This window comes from Castor canadensis, chromosome 15 (assembly GCF_047511655.1).
Source record: "Castor canadensis chromosome 15, mCasCan1.hap1v2, whole genome shotgun sequence".
NCBI classification, from domain to species: Eukaryota; Metazoa; Chordata; class Mammalia; order Rodentia; family Castoridae; genus Castor; species Castor canadensis.
This window is the reverse complement of record NC_133400.1, coordinates 55,379,540-55,385,539: the sequence shown is the minus strand read 5'-3', so window position 1 is coordinate 55,385,539 and position 6,000 is coordinate 55,379,540. Positions and strand designations below refer to the sequence as shown.

General features: G+C 38.2%; 1 pseudogene; it reads right to left on the bottom strand.

Moving 5' to 3' along the window:
- Positions 1–1,277: 1,277 nt before the first annotated feature.
- LOC109678277 (integrin beta-1-like) overlaps positions 1,278–6,000 on the bottom strand; it is a 37,547-nt pseudogene continuing 32,824 nt past the window's right edge.

The window sequence follows — 6,000 nt, the reverse complement described above, 5'->3', positions numbered from 1 at the left end:
TGGATACCTGGCTGTCTGCCAGGGGAAAGCCAGGTGCTTTTTTTTGGATATTTTCCTTGGGCAGTTAAGTAGGGTCACAGTTTCCTACACCAGGTCCCTTCAGCTTCTCAGCTCACTGCAAATCAAAGACAATCTGTGGTCAAGTGTCTCTAGATGCTAGACTCAATCAAGAAGCCCTCTCCTATTTTTGCCTTGCCACAGATCTATGAGTTATGGGGAATGAGAGATTGTATTGTTTTGCTGCTAGCCTGTCATGCAGGTGAAAGTTGCTCTCTCCTTATATCTGCACAGTTTGGTTAGGATTTGTGGGTGGTGTATTGTCCCAGAGCTGGTTCTGGCAGTCTGACTCAGCAGCTGCCTAATTTACCTTGATGTGGAAGCTTTGGCTTCCCTTCCTCCAAAGGGGAGTGTTGTCTGATGCTGCAAGTTGTTTCTGTCATCTTTTTGATTTGCCATATTTCTCAGATGTCCTGTCACCTTGTTGTGTTTCCCTCTGCTCTCCTCTCTTTGGCTCTTATGTATGTATTCTCTTATTTCTATCCAAACTCTTATTGACAGAGCCTGAGGAGAAAGCTTTTATTCCTCCACCATCTTACCAGCTCTTAAACTTAAAACATTCCTGTATTTTATAGTAAATTATACCTAAACTTTATCCTTAGAATTGAGGCAGGAGCTTCCAAGATGGTGACTAGAGGTAGGAAGCAGATAGCATGTGCTCCTTAAACTAAAAATCTTGCTGAGGAACTGGAAGCACACCTGCCAGGAAAAACCACCAAAAAGAGGCAAAACTCTGATACACCCAAACGCCCAGCCCACACATAGCTTCCCCATGCCACAATAAACAGAGAACCCAGGAGGGTTCCCGCACTGCCAGCCTCTGGCGCCTAACCTGCTTGGGAGATGCAGACAAACAGGTGAGCAAATAAGAGGCACTCAGTACTCCCACAGCCACCCCTGGGATAAAGCAGCATAGCCCCCTGATAGACTGACCCCCACCCCACAAAAAAAAACCCTAAATAATAAACAAGCAACTCAGGACACAGAGGGCAGGGCACCTTGAGTTCTGGAGAAAAGGGGAGGGGCACTTCCCCACGAGAACTGTAAATAAAGATGCTTGCCAGAGAAGGAGGGTTTGGAGGCTCCCCCCAGCAAACTTGGAGTGGGGCAGAATTGTAACAGTGGCTGACTTGTGGGATGCTCCACTGGAGAGTATGGGAAGGGCACCTCCCCACTCAAACTCTAAATAAACGGCCTGCAACTGTAACAGGCTGGTAGTACTATACACTGGAGAAAGGGGGAGGGGCAGGAGACCAGGAGAACTCGAAATAAACAAAGCCTGCTGGACTAGGTGAGTGTGACAGCTCACACCAGTGAACTGCAATAAATAAAGCCTGCAGCAGCAGCTGACTGACAGAAGGTGGCAGGTGAGCAGCAGCCTGAAACAGAGCAGAAAGAGTTCACAAAACTGTGTCCTCACCCAACCACCTGGTGAGACAACCACAGTGCTACTGATTAAATACCAACACCTGGACTGGATGCTGAAGGAGCAACACCACAACTCCTGAGACTGAAATGGCATGGTTTCTGGACTTTTATTCTTTTACAGTTTTATATACCTTTTCTATTTTTAATTTTTTTTTCTTTTCTTTTTATTATTATTTTTCCCTTTGATGAGATGACAGAACTATTACTCAAACACCAGCCAACAGGATGGAATGCTGAAGGAGTAACACCAGAACTATGAAGACTGAAACTTTATTGCATTTGAACCTGAGATATTTTTTCTTTCATTTTCTTTTTCCTTTTCTCTAGTCTTCTTTTTTTCTTTCTCTGTCGCTCTAATGCCTTTTTAGCTCACTGTTGATTAGTATACTATCTCTCCCTGCTTATTTCTTTGGTGATCTATTTTTTTTTCTTTTTTCTTTACCTTCTTTGCTTTCTTTCTCCTCTTACCCTTCCATTCTACATATCATTATTTTTACTATGACAAGCTAGATAGTACTAAATTACACACAGTACAGTGACAGTAACAGCACAAAGTGGAATGATAGGAAGACAGAAAAAAGATGGAAACCATTTTCCCCCCAATAATAAATTAGTGGAAACAGAGGGAAATGAAGAAGACAGATGCCCAGATCCAGACTCCAAGAAAACAAAGAGAAACTCTGCCAAGGAACCCAACAAAGCCCACAAGAACAAACTGAAAGAAGAAATCCTGCAAATAATCAATGAGAATTTCATAGAGATGATACTGAATATGGTCAAGCAAAATGTACAGGAAAAACTGAAGAAATTCCAAGACAACAAAAATAAAGAATATGAGAAAACACAAGAACAAATAAAAGAAACCATAGAAGCCCTGTATAAACACCAAAATGCAATAAGGAATACCATAAATGGAGAGATAAATGAACCCAGCATGAAAATTGACAATATTAAAGAGAAAGTGACTCATGATATGGAAAGCCTCAAAAAAAATGACACAGAAATGCAAAACTAAATGGAACACCAATCCAGAAGACTAGAACAAGCAGAAGACAGAATCTCAGAACTCAAAGATGAAATAGTAATTAAAGGAAAAACTGAAGAACTACTAGTTAGAAAACTCAAGACCTGTGAAAGAAATATGGAAAAATTCAACGATTCCATCAGAAAACCAAACCTGAGAATCTTGGGGATTGAAGAAGGAGAAAAGGTGCCAGCAAAATGAATTCATAATATTTTCAACAAAATAATAACAGAAAATTTCCCAAATCGAGAGAAAACTATGTCCATTCAGGTACAGGAAGCCTCCAGAACACCAAGCAGACTTGACCAAAGTAGAACTACCCCATGACATTAAATCAACAAGCACAGAGTATATAGAAAGAATATTGAAAGTTGTAAGAGAGAAAAAATAAATAATATACAAAGGTAAACCCATCAAAACCACAGCAGATTTCTCTATGGAAATATTAAAAGGAAATAACAATTATCACCCTATATGCACCCAATATCAACACACCCAATTTCATCAAAAATACTCTGAATGACCTAAAAACATATATTAACTCCAACACAGTGGTAGTGGGAGACCTTAATACCCCCTATTACCAATAGATAGGTCATCCAAACAAAAAATCAATAAAGAAATCCTAACTCTAAATCATACCAAAGAGCAAATAGACCTAGCTAATGTCCTCAGAACATTTTATCCAACTTCTACACAATATACATTCTTCTCAACAGTCCACGGAATCTTCTCCAAAATAGATCATATCCCAGGGCACAAAGCAAGCCTCAGCAAATATAAGACATTATACTATGATTTCTATCTCATCATAATGCATTAAAACTAGAACTCAAGAACAAAAGTAATAACAAAAAACATGCAACCAGCTGGAAACTGAACAACACATTGCTCAATGATCAATGGGTCATCGATGAAATAAAAGAGGAAATAAAAAGGTTCCTGGAAGTTAATGAAAATGAAAACACAACCTACCAGAACCTATGGGGCACAGCAAAGGCAGTCCTGAGAGGAAAGTTTATAGCCATGAATACATATATTAAAAAGACTGAAAGATCTCAAATCAATAACCTAACATTACATCTCAAACTCCTAGAAAAAGAAGAACAAGCAAATTCCAAAACAAACAGAAGGACAGAAATAATAAAAATAAATAAGAGCTGAAATCAATGAAATAGAAACAACAAAAAAGAAGCATACAAAGAATTAATAAAACAAAAAGTTGGTTCTTTGAAAAAATAAACAAGATTGACAGAAGCCTAGCAAACCTGACTAAAATGAGGAGAGAAAAAAACCCAAATCAGTAAAATCAGGAATGCAAAATGGGAGATAAAAACAAACACCATGGAAATCCAGTAAATCATGAGACTACTTTCGGAACCTATATTCTAATAAATTTGACAATCTTGAAGAAATGGACAGATTTCTAGATACTTAATATCATACAAACTGAACCAAGAGGAAATTAATCACCTGAATAGATCTATAACACAAAATGAAATCGAAGCAGCAATAAAAAGTCTCCCAAAAAATAAAAGTCCAGGACCTGATGGATTGTCTGCTGAATTTTATCAGATCTTTAAAGAAGAGCTGATACCAACCCTCCTTAAACTGTTCCAGGAAACAGAAAGGGAAGGGAAACTGCCTAACACATTTTATGAAGCCAGTATTATACTCATCCCAAAACCAGGCAAAGACACCTCGAAAAGGAGAACCATAGGCTAATCTCCTTAACGAAAATTGATGCAAAAATACTCAATAAAATAATTGCAAACCGAATTCAAGAACATATCAAAAAGATCACTCACCACAACCAAGTTTGCTTCATCCTCGGAAGCAGGGGTGGTTCGACATATGCAAATCAGTAAATATAATACAGCACATCAATAGAAGCAAAGACAAAAACCACTTGATAATCTCAATAGATGCAGAAAAAGCCGTCGATAAGATCCAACACCATTTCATGATAAAAGCTCTAAGAAAACTAGGAATAGAAGGAAAGTACCTCAACATTATAAAAGCTATGTATGACAACCCTACAGCCAACATTGTACTTAATGGTGAAAAACTGAAACCATTCCCTCTAAAATTAGGAGTGAGACAAGGATGCCCACTATCTCCACTCCTATTCAACATAGTACTGGAATTCCTAGCCAGAGAAATTAGGCAAGAAGGAGGAATAAAAGAAATACAAATAGGTAAAGAAACTGTCAATATATCCCTGTTTGCAGATGACATGATCCTATATCTTAAAGAACCCAAACAACTCTACCCCAAAACTCCTAAAATTCATTTGGAAACATAAGAGACTGCAAATAGCCAAGGCAATACTCAGCAAAAAGAACTATGCTGGAGGTATCACAATACCCAACTTCAACCAATATTACAAAGCAATAGTAATAAAAGCAGCATGATACTGGCACAAAAACAGACATGAAGACCAGTGGGACAGAATAGAGGACCCGGATATGAACCAACACAACTATACCCAACTTATTTTTGATGAAGGCACTAAAAATATACAATGTAGAAATGACAGCCTCTTCAACAAAAACTGTTGGGAAAACTGGTTAGTAGTCACCAAAAAACTGAAACTAGATCCATGTTTATCACCCTGTACTAGTATTAACTCAAAATGGATATAGGGCCTTAATATCAGACCCCAAACTCTAAAGTTGATACAGGAAAGAGTAGAAAATACTTTGGAACTAATAGGTATAGGCAAGGACTTCCTCAATGGAACCCCAGCAGCTCAGCAACTAAGAGAAAGTACAGACAAATGGGACAACATAAAACTAAAAAGCTTCTGCTCAAGAAAAGTAATGCTCTCTAAAATGAAGAGACCACCCTAAGGGTGGGAGAAAATATTTGCCAGCTACACATCAGACAAAGGACTGATAACTGGAATATACAGGGAACTCAAAAAACTAAACTCTCCCAAAATTAATGAACAAATAAAAAAATTGACAAGAGAAATAAACAGAACATTCTGAAAAGAAGAAATACAAATGACAAAAAAACGCATGAAAAAATGCTCACCATCTCTATCCATAAAGGAAACACAAATCAAAACCACACTAAGATTCCACCTGTTAGAATAGCCATCATTAGAAACACCACCACCAACAGATGTTGGCAAGGATGTGGGGGAAAAGGAACCCTCATATACTGTTGGTGGGAATGCAAACTAGTGCAACCACTCTGAAAAAAATTTGGAGAGTTCTTAAAAATCTAGGGAGAGATCTGCCATATGATCCAGCAATCCCACTCCTGGGGATATACCCAAAAGAATGTGCCACAGGTTACTCCAGAGGCACCTGCACACCCATGTTTATTGCATCATTATTCACAATAGCCAAGTTATGGAAACAGCCAAGATGCCCCACTACTGATGAATGGATTAAGAAAATGTGGTATTTATACACAATGGAATTCTATTCAGCCATGAAGAATGAAGTCTTATCATTTGCAAGTAAATGGATGGAAATGGA